This window comes from Lepus europaeus, unplaced genomic scaffold (assembly GCF_033115175.1).
Source record: "Lepus europaeus isolate LE1 unplaced genomic scaffold, mLepTim1.pri SCAFFOLD_28, whole genome shotgun sequence".
NCBI lineage: Eukaryota > Metazoa > Chordata > Mammalia > Lagomorpha > Leporidae > Lepus > Lepus europaeus.
The window spans coordinates 8003260-8024881 of record NW_026909158.1 but is presented as its reverse complement, the minus strand read 5'-3'; positions in this window follow the sequence as shown (position 1 = coordinate 8024881).

Genomic DNA, 21622 nt, shown 5'->3' with positions numbered 1-21622 from the left:
ATCCATGGATTTTATTGTTTTGAATGTTTTTCATCGGGGAACATTTTATTTTGAGCTTGTATACAGTAATTGGTTCTACATAGAGACAGCAGTTCTGCATACTCGTATTTTCTAGAGATAAAGCTAGAGGAACTGGGGCAAACAAACATGATATTTCTGTTTGTATAGATGACATTTTATGCACTTCCCTAATGAAAAGACTTTGCCTTTCTCCAAAACCATTTTTACTGTGATTTTCTCCGTCCATTGCATACGAATTAAACAGAAGTTTGTCCGGATATGACTGGATGAAACCGGAAATATCCGGTTTTGTTTTGGCTAACTCAATCCCAGTTATTGCTACAGCCTCTGGGTTACTATTTTCCTGATATTATCCACGGACTTTATTGGTTTGAATGTTTTTTATCAGGGAACATTTAATTTTGTGCTTGGAAACACTAATTGGTTCATCATGGGGACACCAGCTCTACACATTCGTATTTTCTAGGGAGAAAGCTAGAGGAACTGCGGCAAGCAAACATGATATTTCTGTTTGTATAGATGACATTTTATGCACTTGCCTAATGAAAAGACTTTGCTTTTCTACAAAACCATTTTTACTGTGATATTCTCAGTCCATTGGATATGAATTCCACAGAAGTTTGTCCGGATATGACTTGTTGAATACAGAAATATCCGGTTTTGTTTTGGCTAACTCAATCTGAAATATTGCTACAGCCTCTGTGTTAGTGTTTTCCTGATATTATTGATGGACTTTATTGTTCTGAATATATTTATCAGGGAACATTTAATTTTGTACCGTTGAAACACTAATTCGTTCATCATGTGGACACCAGCTCCAGACATTCGTATTTTCTAGAGAGAAATCTAGAGGAACTGTGGCAAACAAACATGATATTGCTGTTTATGTCAATGACATTTTATGCACTTGCCCAACGAAAAGACTTTGCTTTTCTCCAAAACCATATTTACTGTTAATTTCTCGGTCCATTGCATATGAATTCCACACCAGTTTTTCGGATATGACTGGATGAAACCGAAATTATTCGGTTTTGTTTTGGCTAACTCAATCCCAGATATTGCTACAGCCTCTGTGTTTGTATTTTCCTGATATTATCCACGGACTTTATTGGTTTGAATGGTTTTTTATCAAGGAACATGTAATTTTGTGCTGCGAAACACTAATTCCTTCTACATGGAGACACCAGCTCTACACATTCGTATTTTCTAGGGAGAAAGCTAGAGGAACTGCGGCAAACAAACATGATATTTCTGTTTGTATAGATGACATTTTATGTAATTGCCCAATGAAAAGCCTTTGCTTTTCTCCTAAACCAGTTTTACTGTGATTTTCTCGGTCCATTGCATACGAATTCAACACCAGTTTGTCCGGATATGACTGGATGAAACCGGAAATATCTGTTTTTGTTCTTGCTAACTCCATCCCAGATATTGCTACAGCCTCTGTGTTTGTGTTTTCTGGATATTATCCATGGATTTTATTGTTTTGAATGTTTTTCATCGGGGAACATTTTATTTTGAGCTTGTATACAGTAATTGGTTCCACATAGAGACAGCAGTTCTACATACTCGTATTTTCTAGAGATAAAGCTAGAGGAACTGGGGCAAACAAACATGATATTTCTGTTTGTATAGATGACATTTTATGCACTTCCCTAACGAAAAGACTTTGCCTTTCTCCAAAACCATTTATACTGTGATTTTCTCAGTCCATTGCATACGAATACCACACCACTTTTCCGGATATTACTGGATGAAACCAGAAATATCTGGTTGTGATTTCGCTAACTCAATCCGAAATATAGTGAAAGCATCTGTGTTTGTTTTTTTCTGGAAATTATCGATGGACTTTATTGTTTTGAATATTTTTATCAGAGAACATTTAATTTTGTACCGTTGAAACACTAATTGATTCATCATGTGGACACCAGCTCTACACATTCGTATTTTTTGGGAGAAATCTAGAGGAACTTCGGCAAACAAACATGATATTTCTGTTTGTATAGATGACATTTTATGCACTTCCCTAATGAAAAGACTTTGCTTTTCTCCAATTGATTTTTACTGTGATTTTCTCGGTCCATTGCATACGAATTAAACAGAAGTTTGTCCGGATATGACTGGATGAAACCGGAAATATCCGGTTGTGTTTTGGCTAACTCAATCCCAGTTATTGCTACAGCCTCTGGGTTTCTGTTTTCCTGATATTATCCACGGACTTTATTAGTTTGAATGTTTTTTATCAGGGAACATTTAATTTTGTGCTTGGAAACACTAATTGGTTCCACATGGAGACACCAGCTCTACACATTCGTATTTTCTAGGGAGAAAGCTAGAGGAACTGCGGCAAACAAACATGATATTTCTGTTTGTATAGATGACATTTTATGCACTTGCCTAATGAAAAGACTTTGCTTTTCTACAAAAACATTTTTACTGTGATATTCTCAGTCCATTTAATATGAATTCCACAGAAGTTTGTCCGGATATGACTTGTTGAATACAGAAATATCCGGTTTTGTTTTGGCTAACTCAATCTGAAATATTGCTACAGCCTCTGTGTTAGTGTTTTCCTGATATTATTGATGGACTTTATTGTTCTGAATATATTTATCAGGGAACATTTAATTTTGTACCGTTGAAACACTAATTGATTCATCATGTGGACACCAGCTCTACACATTCGTATTTTCTAGGGAGAAAGCTAGAGAAACTGCGGCAAACAAACATGATATTTCTGTTTGTATAGATGACATTTTATGCACTTCCCTAACGAAAAGACTTTGCTCTTCTCCAAAACCATATTTACTGTTAATTTCTCGGTCCATTGCATACGAATTCCACACCAGTTTCTCCGGATATGACTGGATGAAACCGAAATTATCCGGTTTTGTTTTGGCTAACTCAATCCCAGATATTGCTACAGCCTCTGTGTTTGTGTTTTCCTGATATTATACACAGACCTTATTGGTTTGAATGGTTTTTTATCAAGGAACATGTAATTTTGCTGCGAAACACTAATTCCTTCCACATAGAGACACCAGCTCTACACATTCCTATTTTCTAGGGTGAAAGCTAGAGGAACTGCGGCAAACAAACATGATATTTCTGTTTGTATAGATGACATTTTATGTAATTGCCCAATGAAAAGCCTTTGCTTTTCTCCAAAACCATTTTTACTGTGATTTTCTCGGTCCATTGCATACGAATTCCACACCAGTTTGTCCGGATATGACTGGATGAAACCGGAAATATCTGTTTTTGTTCTTGCTAACTCCATCCCAGATATTGCTACAGCCTCTGTGTTTGTGTTTTCTGGATATTATCCATGGATTTTATTGTTTTGAATGTTTTTATCGGGGAACATTTTATTTTGAGCTTGTATACAGTAATTGGTTCCACATAGAGACAGCAGTTCTACATACTCGTATTTTCTAGAGATAAAGCTAGAGGAACTGGGGCAAACAAACATGATATTTCTGTTTGTATAGATGACATTTTATGCACTTGCCTAATGAAAAGACTTTGCCTTTCTCCAAAACCATTTGTACTGTGATTTTCTCGGTCCATTGCATACGAATTCCACACCACTTTTCCGGATATTACTGGATGAAACCAGAAATATCCGGTTGTGTTTTGGCTAACTCAATCCGAAATATAGTGAAAGCATCTGTGTTTGTTTTTTCTGGAAATTATCGATGGACTTTATTGTTTTGAATATTTTTATCAGAGAACATTTAATTTTGTACCGTTGAAACACTAATTGATTCATCATGTGGACACCAGCTCTACACATTCGTATTTTCTAGGGAGAAAGCTAGAGGAACTTCGGCAAAGAAACATGATATTTCTGTTTGTATAGATGACATTTTATGCACTTCCCTAATGAAAAGACTTTGCTTTTCTCCAATCCATTTTTACTGTGATTTTCTTGGTCCATTGGATACGAATTAAACAGAAGTTTGTCCGGATATGACTGGATGAAACCGGAAATATCCGGTTGTGTTTTGGCTAACTCAATCCCAGTTATTGCTACAGCCTCTGGGTTTCTGTTTTCCTGATATTATCCACGGACTTTATTAGTTTGCATGTTTTTTATCAGGGAACATTTAATTTTGTGCTTGGAAACACTAATAGGTTCCACATGGAGACACCAATCTACACATTCCTATTTTCTAGGGAGAAAGCTAGAGGTATTGTGGCAAACAAACATGATATTTCTGTTTGTATATATGACATTTTATGCACTTGCCTAACGAAAAGAGTTTGCTTTTCTACAAACCATTTTTCCTGTGATTTTCTCGGTGCATTGCATACGAATTCCACACCAATTTTTCCGGATATGACTGGATGAAACCAGAAATATCCAGTTGTGTTTTGGGAAACTCAATCCAAAATACTGTGAAAGCCTCTGTGATTGTGTTTTCTGGATATTATCCATGGACTTTATATTCTGAATGTTTTTATCAGGGAACATTTAATTCTATACCGTAGAAACAGTAATTGGTTCATCATGGGGACACCAACTATACGCATTCGTATTATCTAAGGAGAAAGCTAGAGGAACTGTGGCAAACAAACATGATATTTCTGTTTATATAGATGACATTTTATGCACTTGCCTAACGAAGACTTTGCTTTTCTCCAAAACCATTTGTACTGTGATTTTCTGGGTCCATTGCATACGAATTCCACACCAGTTTGTCCGGATATGACTGGATGAAACCGGAAATATCCGGGTTTGTTTTGGCTAACTCAATCCCATATATTGCTACAGCCTCTGTGTTTGTGTTTTCTGGATATTATCCACGGACTTTATTGTTTTCAATGATTTTTATCGGTGAACATTTAATTTTGTGCTTGGATACAATAATTGGTTCCACATGGAGACACTGGTCTACACATTTGTATTTTCTAGGGAGAAAGCAAGAGGAACTGGGGCAAACAAACATGATATTTCTCTTTGTATAGATGACATTTTATGCACTTGCCTAATGAAAAGACTTTGCTTTTCTCCAAAACCATTTTCACAGTGATTTACTCTGTCCATTGCATACGAATTCCACACCACTTTGTCCGGATATGACTGGATGAAACCGGAAATATCCAGTTGTGTTTTGGCTTACTCAATCCAAAATATTGTGAAAGCCTCTGTGTTTGTGTTTTCTGGATATTATCAATGGACTTTATTGTTTTGAATGTTTCTTATCGGGGAACATTTTATTTTCAGCTTAGATACAGTAATTGGTTCCACATGGAGACACCAGCTCTACACATTCTTATTTTCTAAGGAGAAACTAGAGGAACTGTGCCAAACAAACATGATATTTCTGTTTGTATAGATGACATTTTATGCAGTTGCATAATGAAAAGACTTTGCTTTTCTCCAAAACCTTTTTTACTGTGATTTTCTTGGTCCATTGCATACGAATTCCACACCACTTTGTCAGGATATGACTGGATGAAACCGGAAATATATGGTTTTGTTTTGGCTAACTCAATCCCATTTTGCTATAGCCTCTGTGTTTGTTTTTTCTGGATATTATCCATGGAATTAATTGCTTTGAACATTTTTATCAGGATTCATTTAATTCTATACCGTGGAAACAGTAATTCGTTCATCATGGGAACACCAGCTCTACACATTCTTATTTTCTAGGGAGAAGGCTAGAGGAACTGCGGCAAACAAACATGATATTTCTGTTTGTCTAGATTACATTTTATGCACTTGCCTAACGAAAACACTTTGCTTTTCTCCAAAACCATTTTTACTCTGATTTTATCGATCCATGGATACGAATTCCACAACAGTTTGTCCAGATATGACAGGATGAAACCGGAAATATCCGGTTTTGTTTTGGCTAACTCAATCCCAGATATTGCTACAGCCTCTGTGTTTGTGTTTTCCTACTATTATCCACGGACTTTATTGGTTTGAATGCTTTTTATCAGGGAACATTTAATTTTGTGCTTGGAAACACTAATTGGTTCCACAGGGAGACACCAGCTCTACACATTCGTATTTTCTAGGGAGAAATCTAGGGGAACTGCGGCAAACAAACATGATATTTCAGTTTGTCTAGATGACATTTTTTGCACTTGCATAAAGAAAAGACTTTGCTTTTCTCCAAAAAAAAATTTTACTGTGATTTTCTTTGTCCATTGCATTCGAATTCCAAACCACTTTTTCCGGATATGACTGGATGAAACCCCAAATATCCGGTTGTGTTTTGGCTAACTATTTCAGAAATATTGCCACCGCATCTGTGTTTGTGTTTTTCTGATATTATTAATGGACTTTATTTTTTTGAATATATTTATCAGGGAACATTTAATTTTGTACCGTTGAAACACTAATTGGTTCATCATGTGGACACCAGCTCCAGACATTCGTACTTTCTAGGGAGAAAGCTAGAGGAACTGCGGCAAACAAACATGATATTTCTGTTTGTATCGATGACATTTTATTAACTTGCCTGACGAAAAGACTTTGCTTTTCTCCAAAACCATTTTTACTGTGATTTTCTGGTTCCATTGCATAAGAATTCCACACCAGTTTGTCCGGATATGACTGGATGAAACCAGAAAAATCCGGTTGTGCTTTGGCTAACTCAATCGGAAATATGGTGAAAGCATCTGTGTTTGTGTTTTCTGGATAGTATCGATGGACTTTATTGTTTTGAATATTTTTATCAAGGAACATTTAATTTTGTACCGTTGAAACACTAATTGGTTCATCATGGGAACACCAGCTCTACATATTAGTATGTGGACACCATGTTAAATATGACACTCCCAGTTTAGGCGTGGTAAATCTCTCTCTTTTTTTTTTTTTTTTGATTCAAAGGGGAAGTAATTCCGCACAGCTGAACATAATTGGAGGTAGTTAGCAGGCGAATGATATACCCTCAGGAGCCAGAGATCGGAAGCTCTTTCCCGAGGACAACACAGGGAATCTCTGCTGCCCTCAGTGTGGGCTCCAATTCTCCTGCAGTCTCCCACTGGGTTGCCAAGTTAGATGCTAATCTCCTGTTATTTCACCCCTCCCCCCAGAGTCAGGTTTTTCTGCTAGGTTCAGGGCCGGTGCAGACCTGAGGTTGCCCTGCTTATGATGTATGTCCAAAATGGTGCCTGCTCTTTGTCTTGCTAGCCTTTGAGAGGTGAGGGGAGAGAGAGAAACTCGTGTCCGTATCGGTCACGTTTTGTTTTTTTCCTCTCTCTCTTCTAGTTAGCCTGGTGAACTTTTCCCCACGGAGTTTCAAGCCTCATTCCCTCTAGTCTCCTCTTTCCACTTGCCCGCTGGTTTCTCTAGCTAGTAAGGTTCGGCTCACCTCGCGTTCCAGCGCTGGTGTGTTGAGTCTGCCGCTGGTGTCCCGAACTTGGACTCCCATGCTCTCCACGCAGGTCCACTGTGAATCACAAGTTCCAGAAAAGTTTCCTCTGCTGTCTCTTCGTCTACTATTCAATGACCCTGCAGTATCTCCACTTGTATAAACCTCTGTCTTCCCGAAGTACCAATGTGCTCCTTTCCATTTCCGCCATCTTGCCGCTCTCTAGGGAACATTTAATTTTGTGCTTGGAAACACTAATCGGTTCCACATGGAGACACAAGCTCTACACATTCGTATCTTATAGGGAGAAAGCTAGAGGAACTGCGGCAAACAAACATGATATTTCTGTTTGTATAGATGACATTTTATGCACTGGGCTAACGAAAAGACTTTGCTTTCCTCCAAAAGCATTTTTACTGTGATTTTCTCGGTCCATTGCATACGAATTCCACACCAGTTTGTCCGGATATGACTGCATGAAACCAGAAATATCCGGTTGTGTTTTGGCTAACTCAATCCCAGATATTGCTACAGACTCTTTGTTTTTTCTGGATATTATCAATGGACTTTATTGTTTTGAATGTTTTTTTATAGGAGAACATTTTATTTTGAGCTTGGATACATTAATTGGTTCCACATGGAGACACCAGCTCTACACATTCGTATTTTCAAGGGAGAAAGCTAGAAGAACTGCGGCAAACAAACATGATATTTCTGTTTGTATAGATGACATTTTATGCACTTGACTAACGAAAAGACTTTGCTTTTCTCCAAAACCATTTCACTGTGATTTTCTTGGTCCATTGCATACGAAATCCACACCACTTTGTCCCGAAATGACTGGATGAAACCAGAAATATCCGGGTTTGTTTTGGCTAACTCAATCCCAGATATTGCTAAAGCCTCTGTGTTTGTGTTTTCCTAATAATATTGATGGACTTTATTGTTTTGAATGTTTTATCAGTGGACATTTAATTTTGTTCCATAGAAACACTAATTGGTTCATTATAGGTACAACAGCTCTACACATTCATATTTTCTAGGGAGAAAGCTAGAGGTACTGCGGCAAACAAACATGATATTTCTGTTTCTATAGATGACATTTTATGCACTTGCCTAACGAAAATACTTTGCTTTTCTCCAAAACCACATTTACTGTGATTTTTTCGGTCCATTGCATATGAATTCCACACCAGTTTGTCAAGATAAGCCTGGATGAAACCAGAAATACCTGGTTGTGTTCTGGCTAACTCAATCCGAAATAATATGAAAGAATCTGTGTTTGTGTTTTCTGGATATTATCAATGGATGTTATTGTTTTCAATATTTTTATAAGGGGACATTTAATTTTGTTCCATAGAAACACTAATTGGTTCATCATGGGGACACCAGCTCTACACATTCGTATTTTCTAGGGAGAAAGCTAGAGGAACTGCGGCAAACAAACATGATATTTCTGTTTGTCTAGATGATATTTTATGCACTTCCCTAATGAAAAGACTTTGCTTTTCTCAAAAACAAATTTTACTGTGATTTTCTCGGTCCACTGCAAACGAATTCCACAGCAGTTTGTCTAGATATGACTGGATGAAGCTAACTCAATCCCAGAGATTGCTACAGCCTCTGTGTTTGTTTATTCTTGATATTATCCACGGACTTTATTGTTTTGAATATTTTTTATCGGGGAACAATTAATTTTGTGCTTGGTAACACTAATTGGTTCCACATGGAGACATCAGCTCTACATATTCATATTTTCTAGGGAGAAAGCTAGAGGAACTGTGGCAAACAAACATGATATTTCTGTTTGTATAGATGACATTTTATGCAATTGCCTAATGAAAAGACTTTGCTTTTCTCCAAAACCATTTTTACTGTGATTTTCTCGGTCCATTGCATACGAATTCCACACCAGTTTGTCCGGATATTACTGGAAGAAACCAGAAATATCCGGTTTTTTTTGGCTAACTCAGTCCGAAGTATTTTGAAAGTTTCTGTCTTTGTGTTTTCTGGATATTATCGATGGAATTTATTTTTTTCAATATTTTTATCAGGGAACATTTATTTTTGTACCGTAGAAACACTAATTGGTTCATCATGGGGACAGCAGCTCTACACATTCGTATTTTCTAGGGAGAAAGGTAGAGGAACTGCAGCAAACAAACATGACATTTATGTTTGTGTAGATGACATTTTATGCACTTCCCTAACGAAAAGACTTTGCTTTTCTCCAAAACCATTTTTACTGTGATTTTCTCGGTCCATTGCATACGAATTCCACACCAGTTTGTCCGGATATGACTGGATGAAACCAGAAATACCCTAGTTTATTTTTGGCTAACTCAATCCCAGATATTGCTATAGCCTCTCTGTTCATCTATTCCTGATATTAACCCAAGACTTTATTTTTTGAATGTTTTTTATCAGAGAACATTTAATTTTGGGATTAGAAACACTAATTGGTTCCACATGAGGACACCAGCTCTACATATTCATATTTTCTAGGGAGAAAGCTAGAGGAACTGTGGCAAACAAACATGATATTTCTGTTTGTATAGATGACATTTTATGCAATTGCCTAAGGAAAAGACTTTGCTTTTCTCCAAAACCATTTTTACTGTGATTTTCTCGGTCCATTGCATACGAATTCCACACCAGTTTGTCCGGATATTACTGGAAGAAACCAGAAATATCTGGTTTTGTTTTGGCTAACTCAGTCCGAATTTTTTTGAAAGTTTCTGTGTTTGTGTTTTCTGGATATTATCGATGGAATTTATTGTTTTCAATATTTTTTTCAGGGAACATTTATTTTTGTACCGTAGAAACACTAATTGGTTCATCATGGGGACAGCAGCTCTACACATTCGTATTTTCTAGGGAGAAAGGTAGAGGGACTGCGGCAAACAAACATGACATTTATGTTTGTGTAGATGACAGTTTATGCACTTCCCTAACGAAAAGACTTTGCTTTTCTCCAAAACCATTTTTACTGTGATTTTCTCGGTCCATTGCATACGAATTCCACACCAGTTTGTCCGGATATGACTGGATGAAACCAGAAATACCCTAGTTTTTTTTGGCTAACTCAATCCCAGATATTGCTATAGCCTCTCTGTTCATCTATTCCTGATATTAACCCAAGACTTTATTTTTTGAATGTTTTTTATCAGAGAACATTTAATTTTGGGATTAGAAACACTAATTGGTTCCACATGGAGACACCAGCTCTATATATTCATATTTTCTAGGGAGAAAGCTAGAGGAACTGCGGCAAACAAACATGATATTTCTGTTTGTATCGATGACATTTTATGCAATTGCCTAAGGAAAAGACTTTGCTTTTCTCCAAAACCATTTTTACTGCGATTTTCTCTGTCCAATTCATACGAATTCCACATTATTTTGTCCAGATATGATTGGATGAAACAGGAAATATCCGCTTGTATATTGGCTAACTTAAGCCAAAATATTTTGAAAGCCTCTGTATTTGTGTTTTCTGGATACTATAGACAGACTTTATTGTTTTGAATATTTTTATCAGGAACATTTATTTTTGTGCCTCTGTGTTTGTGTTTTCCTAATATTATCGATGGACTTTATTGCTTTGAATCATTTTTATCAGGTAACATTTAATTTTGTGCTTGGAAACACTAATTGGTTCCACATGGAGACACCAGCTCTACACATTCGTATTTTCTAGGGAGAAAGCTAGAGGAACTGCGGCAAACAAACATGATATTTCTGTTTGTATCGATGACATTTTATGCACTTGCCTAAAAAAAAACTTTGCTTTGCTCCAAAACCATTTTTTAACTGTGATTTTCTCGTTCCATTGCATACGGATTCCACGCCACTTTGTCAGCATATGACTGGATGAAACCGGAAATATCCGGTTGTGTTTTGGCGAAATCAATCCCAGATATTGCTACAGCCTCTGTGTTTGTGTTTTTCGGATATTTTCCATGGACTTCATAGTTTTGAATGTTTTTTACCAGGGAACATTTAATTTTGGGCTTGGAAAAACTAATTTGTTCATCATGGGGACACCAGATCTACGTATTCGTGTTTTCTAGGGAGAAAATTAGAGGAACTGCAGCAAATAAGCATGATATTTCTGTTTGTATAGATGACATCTTATGCACTTCCCTAACAAAAAGACTTTGCTTTTCTCCAAAACCATTTTTACTCTGATTTTCTCTGTCCATTGCATACGAATTCCACACCACTTTGTCCGTATTTGACTGGATGAAACCGGAATTAACCGGTTTTGTTTTGGCTAACTCAATCCTAAATATTGTGAAAGCCTCTGTGTTTGTGTTTTCTGGATATTATCGATGGACTTTATTGTTTTGAATGTTTTTATCAAGGAACATTTCATTTTGTAGCGTTGAAACAGTAATGGGTTCATCATGGGGACACCAGCTCTATACATTCGTATTTTCTAGGGAGAAAACTAGAGGAACTGCGGCAACAAACAAACATGATATTTTTGTTTGTATAAAAGACATTTTATGCACTTGCCCAACGAAAAGACTTTGCTTTTATGTAAAACCATTTATACTGTGATTTTCTCGGTCCATTGCATACGAATTCCACACCAGTTTGTCCGGATATGACTGGATGAAACCGGAAGTATCCTGTTGTGTTTTGGCTACCTCAATCCCAGATATTGCTACAGCCTCTGTGTTTGTGTTTTCTGGATATTATCGATGGACTTATTGTTTTGAATATTTTTATCAGGTAAAATTAAATTTTGTACCGTAGAGACACTAATTGGTTCATAATGGGAACACCAGCTCTACACAGTCGTTTTTTCTAAGGAGAAAGCTAGAGGAACTGTGGCAAACAAACATGATATTTCTGTTTGTCTAGATGACATTTTATGCACTTGCCTAACGAAAAGACTTTGCTTTTCTCCAAAACCATATTTATTGTGATTTTATCGGTCCATTGCATATGAATTCCTCACTACTTTGTCAGGATATGACTGGATGAAACCGGAAATATCCGGTTTTGTTTTGGCTAATTCAATCCCATATATTGCTACAGCCTCTGTGTTTATTTATTCCTAATGTTATCCACACACTTTATTGTTCTGAATATTTTTTATCAGGGAACATTTAATTTGGTGCTTGGAATCACTAAATGGTTCCACATGGAGTCACCAGCTCTACATATTCGTATTTTCTAGGGAGAAATCTAGAGGAACTGTGCCAAACAAACATGGAATTTTGTTTGTATAGATGACACTTTATCTACTTGTCTAATGAAAAGACTTTGCTTTTCTCCAAAACCATTTTTACTGTGATTTTCTTGCTCCACTACATACGAATGCCAAACCACTTTGTCCGGATGTGACTGGATGAAACCGGAAATATCCGGTTGTTTTTGGCTAAATGAATTCGAAATATTGTGAAAGCCTCTGTGTTTGTGTTTTCTGGATATTATCAATGGACTTATTGTTTTGAATGTTTTTATCAGGGAACATTTAATTTTGTACCGTTGAAATATTAATTGGTTCATAATGGGAACACCAGCTCTACATATTCGTATTTTCTAGGGAGAAAGCTAAAGGAATTGCGGCAAACAAACCTGATATTTCTATTTGTATAGGTGATATTTTATGCACTTGCCTAACGTAAAGTGTTTGATTTTCTCCAAAACTATTATACAGTGATTATCTCAGTCCATTGCATACAAATTCCACAGCACTTTGTCCAGATATGACTGGATGAAACCGGAAATATCCGGTTTTGTTTTGGCTAACTCAATCCCATATATTGCGACAGCCTCTGTGTTTGTGTTTTCTGGATATTATCAACGGATTTCATGGTTTTGAATGTTTTTTATCGGGAACATTATATTTTGAGCTTGGATACAGTAATTGGTTCCACATGGAGACACCAGCTCTATATATTTGTATTTTTAAAGGGAGAAAGCTAGAGGAAATGGGACAAACAAACATGATATTTCTGTTTGTATAGATGACATTTTATGCACTTGCCTAACGAAAAGACTTTGCTTTTCTCCAATCCATTTTTACTGTGATTTTCTCGGTCCATTGCATATGAATTCCACACCAGTTTCTCCGGTTATGACTGGATGAAACCAGAAATAACCGGTTTTGTTTTGGCTAACTCAATCCCAGATATTGCTACAGCCTCTGTGTTTGTGTATTCCTGATATTAACCACGGAATTCAATGTTTTGAATGTTTTTTTTCAGGGAACATTTAATTTTTTGCTTGGAAACCCTAATTGGTTCCTAATGGACACACTAGCTCTACACATTCATATTTCCTAGGGAGAAAGGTAGAAGAACTGCGGGAAACAAAATCACATTTCTGTTTGTATAGATGATATTTTAGGCACTTGCCTAACGAAAAGACTTTGCTTTTCTCCAAAATCATTTTTTCTGTGATTTTTTCGGTCCGTTGCATATGAATTCCACACCACTTTGTCCAGATATGACTAGAAGTAACCAGAAATAGACGGTTCTATCTTGGATAATTCAATCCGAAATATTGTGAAAATTTCTGTGTTTGTTTTTTCTGGATATTATCGATGGACTTTATTGTTTTCAATGATTTTATAAGGGAACATTTGATTTTGTACCGTAGAAACACTAATTGGTTCATCATGGGGACACCAGCTCTACACATTCTTATTTTCTAGGGAGAAAGCTAGAGGAACTGCGGCAAACAAACATGATGTTTCTGTTTGTCTAGATGACATTTTATGCACTTGCCTAACGAAAAGAATTTGCTTTTCTCCAAAACCATTTGTACTGTGATTTTCTCGGTCCATTGCCTACAAATTCCACACCACTATGTCCAGATATGACTGGATGCAACCAGAATTAACCGGTTTTGTTTTGGCTAACTCAATCCCAGATATTACTACAGCCTCAGGGTTTGTGTTTTCCTGATATTATAGATGGACTTTATTGTTTTGAATCATTTTATCAGGGAACATTTAATTTTGTGCTTGGAAACACTAATTGGTTCCACATGGAGACACCAGCACTACACATTCGTATTTTCTAGGGAGAAAGCTAGAGGAATTGTGGCAAACAAGCATGATATTTCTGTTTGTATAGATGACATTTTATACACTTGCCTAATGAAAAGACTTTTCTTTTCTCCAAAATCATTTTTTAACTGTGATTTTCTCGGTCAATTGCATGCGAATTCCACACCAGTTTGTCCGGATATGACTGCATGAAACCAGAAATATCCGATTTTGTTTTGGGTAACTCAATCGCAGATATTGCTACATCCTCTTTGTTTGTTTTTTCTGGATATTATCAATGGACTTTATTGATTTGAATGTTTTTTTATCGGGGAACTTTTTATTTTGAACTTGGATACAGTAATTGGTTCCACATGGAGACACCAGCTCTACATATTCGTATTTTCTAGGGAGAAAACTAGAGGAACTGCGGCAAACAAACATGATATTTCTGTTTGTCTAGATGACATTTTATGCATTTGCCTATCGAAAAGACTTTCCTTTTCTCCAAAACCATTTTTACTGTGATTTTCTCGGTCCATTGCATACGAATTCACACCAGTTTGTCCAGGTATGACTGGATGAAACCGGAAATACCCTGGTTTATTCTGGCTAACTCAATCCCAGATTTTGCTACAGCCTCTGTGTTTGTGTTTTTCAGATATGTTCCATGGACTTTATAGTTTTGAATGTTTTTATCAGGGAACATTTAATTTTGTACCGTAGAAACACTAATTGGTTCATCATGGGAACACCAGCTCTACACTTTCGTATTTTCTAGGGAGATAGCTAGAGGAACTGCGGCAAACAAACATGATATTTCTGTTTGTATAGATGATATTTTATGCACTTTCCTAACGAAAAACTTTGTTCTTCTCCAAAACCATTTTTACTGTGATTTTCTCGGTCCATTGCATACGAATTCCACACTAGTTTGTCCGGATATTACTGGATGAAACCAGAAATATCCGGGTTTGTTTTGGCTAATTCAATCGCAGATATTGCTGCAGCCTCTGTGTTTCTGTTTTCTGGATATTATCAATGGACTTTATTGTTTTGAATTTTTTTTATCAGGGAACTTTTTCTTTTGAGCTTGGATACAGTAATTGGTTCCACATGGAGACACCAGCTCTACACATTCGTATTTTCTAGGGAGAAAGCTAGAGGAACTGTGGCAAACAAACCTGATATTTCTGCTTGTATAGATTACATTTTATGCACTTGCCTAAAGAAAAGACTTTGCTTTTCCCGAAAACCATTTTTACTGTGATTTTCTCTGTCTATTGCATACGAATTCCACAGCAGTTTGTCCGGATATGATTGAATGAAACCAGAAATATCCGTTTGTGTTTTAGGTAACTCAATCCGAAATATTGTGAAAGCCTCTGTGTTTGTGTTTTCTGGATATTATCAATGGACTTTATTGTTTTGAATGTTTTTATCAGTGATCATTTAATTTTTTACCATAGAAGCGCTAGTTGGTTTCTCAAGGGAACACCAGCTCTACATATTCGTATTTTCTAGGGAGAATGCTAGAGGAACTTTTGCAAACAAACATGATATTTCTGTTTGTGTGTTTGTGTAGATGACATTTTATGCAGTTGCCTAATGAAAAGTCTTTGCTTTTCTCCAAAACCATTTGTACTGTGATTTTTTTCATTCCATTGTATACGAATTCCAAACCAGTTTGTCCGTATATGACTGGATGAAACCAGAAATATCAGGTTTTGTTTTGGCTAACTCAATCCCAGATATTGCTACAGCCTCTGTGTTTGTGTATTCCTGATATTTTACATGGACCTTACTGCTCTGAATGTTTTTTATCAGGGAACATTTAATTTTGTGCTTGGAAACACTAATTGGTTCCCCATGGAGACACCAGCTCCACACATACGTATTTTCTAGGGTGAAAGCTAGAGGAACTGCGACAAACAAACATGATATTTCTGTTTGTATAGATGACATTTTATGCACTTTCCTAATTAAAAGTCTTTTCTTTTCCCCAACACCATTTTTACTGTAATTTTCTTGGTCCATTGCATATGAATTCCACACAAGTTTTTCCGGATATGACTGGATGAAACCAGAAATATACGGTTGTGTTTTGGCTAACTCAATCCCAAATATTGTGATAGCCTCTGTGTTTGTGTTTTCCTGATATTATCCACGGACTTTATTGTTTTGAAGGTTTTTTATCAGGGAATATTTCATTTTTTAACTTTTATTTAATGAATGTAAATTTCCAGTGTACAGCTTATGGATTACAATGGCTGGCCCCTCCCATAACTTCTCTCCTACCCACTTCCCTCCCCTCTCCCGCTCCCTCTCCTCTTCCATTCACAGCAAGATTCATTTTCAATTCTATTTATATACAGAAGATCAATTTAGTATAAAGATTTCAACAGTTTCCACCCACATAGAAACATAAAGTGAAACATACCGTTTGAGTACTAGTTATAGCATTAAATCAAAATGTACAGTACATTAAGGACAGAGATCCCACATGAGGAGCAAGTGCACAGTGACTCCTGTTGTTAACCCAACATATTGACACTCTAGGTTATGGCGCCAGTAACCACCCTAGGCTGTCGTCATGAGTTGCCAAGGCTATGGAAGCCTTCCAAGTTTGCCGACTCTGATCATATTTAGACAAGGTCATAAAAGACAGAGTGAGGATAATAACCAATGATCCTAAGAGTGGCATTTACCAGGTTTGAACAATTCTACAGCATTAAGTGGGGAAGAGGACCATCAGTACACACAGGTTGGGAGTAGAGCCATTGGTGGTCGAGTAGAGGTTATGATTACAAAGGAATGAGGCCCAAGTGCGCTAGTCAGGGTCTAGAACAAAGGACAGAGTCTTTATTAGAGGAGCTAAGAAAGGTGCTGTCTAAGCTACAATTAAGTTTTCTGATTGAGAGGCAAATAGAACCTGACAGAAGGGGCTTGATTATAATCTGGTGGGCTTTAGGCCTTGTGAGTTAAGAGGCCCAGACCTATCTATCTCTTCACATGGGGTATATCCTAAGGGAGGTGTGAACCTCCTAGGGGAAGGCACTCTGTTGACTTTCATTACTTGGCTGGCCTGGGAGAGAGCGGGCCAGGTAAAGGCAGGTGGCATCTCTAACAAGAAATTTACAGTTCTGCCTGCAATGTTGCTGACCCTACTTGGCCGTCCCCTCAGCTACAGTGGTCACTTTGGAAGTTGGGCTGAGTGAAGGGCTTTTCAGCTTAGAGCCAATAAGATCTGTGGCTCTGACCTGGGAATGCTTCGACTCCAGGGCAGGTGCATTTCCAGTGATCCAACTCTTGGCAGAGCTGCCAGGGCTCTTCACAAGCTGACTTCTGCTGAAGCCCAGGCTTACCACATTGAAAGCAACTGCAGTGGACTGGCCTGTTGGGTCTCCTTGAGGGCAGATCACTGTACAGATCAGCCATTAATAGGCCTGCCACCCATTGCTTCTGATGCCTAGCTTTCTTTTCCTCCTGGTTTGTGTTCAAGCAGACCAGAGGATGCAAGTCAAGGGAGTGCCCATGTCCCATCTCTAATCTTCGGTGGCCTGAACTACAAGTCTATAGTCACAGGAATGTTCTGTAGTAGTTTTTCTAAGGTAGACAATGCCCATGAGGAAAATTATATTCTCACTTAAACACTTTCTTTCCCTTTGGTCTGAAAGGGAGGTTTTTTTTCTACTTACTGTATACTTCGCTGATGGCAAAGTGATTCTAGCTATGAGATTGTTATTTAAGTTCTTATTTTGGCTATGCTATTGCAGAAAAATGTTAGCCATCTCTTTTATAAGGTCTAAAGATTAAATTGCACGTCCTACAGATTCCTTCCTAATAGAATTAGTTTCCTACCTTGAAGAGAATAGAGAAATGAAAGAACAAGTTGGGCTTAGAATAGAGAATTGAGGGAGCAAGTCCTAGACCACTTGCTAACAATAGCAATATTACATGAATACTTAGCAAACCATTTCAACCATTAGATAACAACTTAAGAAAACATTTGCCAGAAGGTCCAATGCCTTCTATAAATTTTAAGAATCACGTATTTGAAAACACCTCTTAAATATCTAACATGGTGTAGTTTGTTTAACCAGTAAACTTAAGCACAAACATACAAAATGTTTTTCGTTTCTTTCTACCCACAAGTTTAAAACATATGATACACAGATTCAGGTCACACAAATTAAAATGTATCTTTGATTGATTTTAGCAGCTTAAATTTATGGACAATCTTATCTATAAGCCATTTAAAATAAAAATCTTAATAAAATTTCCTATGTGGACATACAATATGTACACACATATAACATAGCATAATAGACCAATACAGCAATTTTAATAATAGCTTTTAAAATCTTTAACTCTTTTTGTAGATTGCCAAATGATTTAAATTGCTTTTTGTTTTTAGACTACTTTAACACATTGCTTTAACAGAGCATCACTTTAATTCTATGTCAAAGAGAAATTGAGCTTTCTGTGATCTTTTGCTGTGAGGTTTCCTTCCTTTACCTTCTTTCATATTGGTGACCATGTTTCTGTGTTTCTGTGTGTAACACATCTTTAAGCATCTTTTGCAGGGCAGGATGAGTGGCAACAAATTCTTTCAGTTTCTGTTTGCTATGATAAGTCTTAATTTCACCTTCATTCACAAATGAGAGCTTTGCAGGATATAATATTCAGGGCTGGCAGTTTTCCTCTCTTAGTGCCTGGGCTATGTCTCGCCATTCCCTTCTAGCTTGTAGGGTTTCTGATGAGAAGTCTGCTGTGAGTCTAATTGGAGATCCTCTAAGAGTAATCTGACGTTTCTCTCTTGCACCTTTTAGAATCTTTTCTTTATGTTTCACTGTGGTTAGTTTGATTACAATGTGTCATGGTGAGGATCTCTTTTGGTCATGTTTATTAGGGGTTCTATAAACTTCCTGTGCTAAGATGCCTCTGTCCTTCTCCAAACCTGGGAAGTTTTCTGCTACTATCTCACTGAAAATGCCTTCTAATCCTTTCTCCCTCTCCATGTCTTCAGGAACTCTTAGAACCCGAATGTTGGGTTTTTTAATAGTATCCTATAGATTCCCGACAATATTTTTTAGATTTATAATTTCTTCTTCTTTTCTTTGGTTTGCCTGTTTCCTTTCCTGTTCTCTGTCTTCTAAGTCTGATATTCTCTCTTCTACTTTGCCCATTCTGTTTTTAAGGCTCTCTAATGTGTTTGTCATTTGATCTATTGAGTTCTTCATTTCATTGTGGTTTTTGTCACTATCACAGTTTCATGTTCTACCTGTTGTTTCATTTCATTTTGATTCCTCCTTAATATTTCATTTTCACGAGAGAGATTTTCTATCTTGTCCACTAAGGATTTCTGTAGTTCAAGAATTTGTTTTTGAGAACTACTTAATGTTCTTATCAATTTTTTGAGATCCGCTTCTTGCATTTCTTCTATCTCATCATCTTCATAATCTTGAATTGGGGTGTCTTTTTCATTTGGGGGCGTCATAGTGTCTTCCTTGTTCTTGATACCTCAGTTTTTGCGTTTGTTGTTTGGCATGTTGCAGATATTTGCTTTCTTTAGTGTGGTGTTTTTTCTTGTTACACTATGGCTCTATATTAAGTGGACTGTCTGCTTTCGGTGGAGCCTTAGAGGCTTGAGATGAGTGTGGCCTGAGAGCTGTGTTTGATTCCTCAGGGTTGAGGGTGTGTCAAAGATAACACTCCCAGGTTAGGCGTGGTAAATCTCTTTTTTTTTTATTCAAGAGGGAAGTAATTCCGCACAGCTGAACGTAATTGGAGGTAGGAGCCAGAGAGCAGAAGCTCTTTCCCAAGGACCACACAGGGAATCTTTGCTGCCCTCGGTGTGGGCTCCAATTCTCCTGCAGTCTCCCACTGGGTTGCCAAGTTAGATGCTAATCTCCTGTTATTTCACCCCTCCCCCAAGAGTCAGGTTTTTCTGCTAGGCTCAGGGCCGCTACAGACATGAGGTCGCCCTGCTTATGACGTATGTCCAAAATGGTGCCTGATTTTTGTCTTGCTAGACTTTGAGAGGTGAGGGGAGAGAGAGAAACTCGTGTTCGTATTGGTCACTTTTTTTTTTCCCCTCTCTCTCTTCTAGTTAGTCTGGTGAAATTTTGCCCATGGAGTTTCAAGACTCATTCCCTCTAGTCTCCAATTTCCGCTTGCCCGATGGTTTCTCAGGCTATTAAGGTTCGGCTCACCTCGCATTACAGCGCTGGTGTGTTGAGTCTGCCGCTGGTGTCCCGAACTTGGACTCCCACGCTCTCCACGCAGGTCCACTGTGAATCACTAGTTCCAGAAGAGTTTCCTCTGCTGTCTCTTCGCCTACTCTTCAATGACCCTGCAGTATTTCCACTTTTATGAACCTGTGTCTAGCCGAACTACCAATGTGCTCCTTTCCTATTCCACCATCATGCCACTCTCCAGGGAACATTTAATTTTGTGCTTGGAAACACTAATTGGTTCCACATGGAGACACTAGCTTTAAGCATTCATATTTTCTAGTGAGAAAGCTAGAGGAACTGCCGAAAACAAACATGATATTTCTGTTTGTATAGATGACATTTTATGCACTTCCCTAAGGAAAAGACTTTGCTTTTCTCCAAAAACATTTTTACTCTGATTTTCTCGGTCCATTGCATACGAATTCCACACCAGTTTGTCCGGATATGACTGGATGAAACCGGAAATATCCGGTTGTGTTTTGGCTAACTCAATCCCAGATATTGCTACAGCCTCTTTGTTTGTTTTTTTTTTTTTGGATATTATCAATGGACTTTATTGTTTTGAATGTTTTTTTTTTATCGGGGAACATTTTATTTTGAGCTTGGATACAGGAATTGGATCTGCATGGAGACAACAGCTCTACACATTCGTATTTTCTAGGGAGAAAGCTTGAGGAACTGCGGCAAACAAACATGATATTTCTGTTAGTATCGATGACATTTTATACACTTGCATAACGAAAAGACTTTGCTTTTCTCCAAAACCATTTTTACTGTGATTTTCTCGGTCCATTGCATACGAATTCCACAGCAGTTTGTCCGGATATGACTGGATGAAACCAGAAATATTGGTTATGTTTTGGCTAATTGAATCCCAGATATTGATACAGACTCTGTGTTTGTGTTTTCTAGATATTATCAATTGACTTTATTGTTTTGAAAATTTTTAAATCGGGGCACATTTTATTTTGAGCTTGGGGACAGTAATTGGTTCCACATGCAGTCACCAGCTCTACACACTC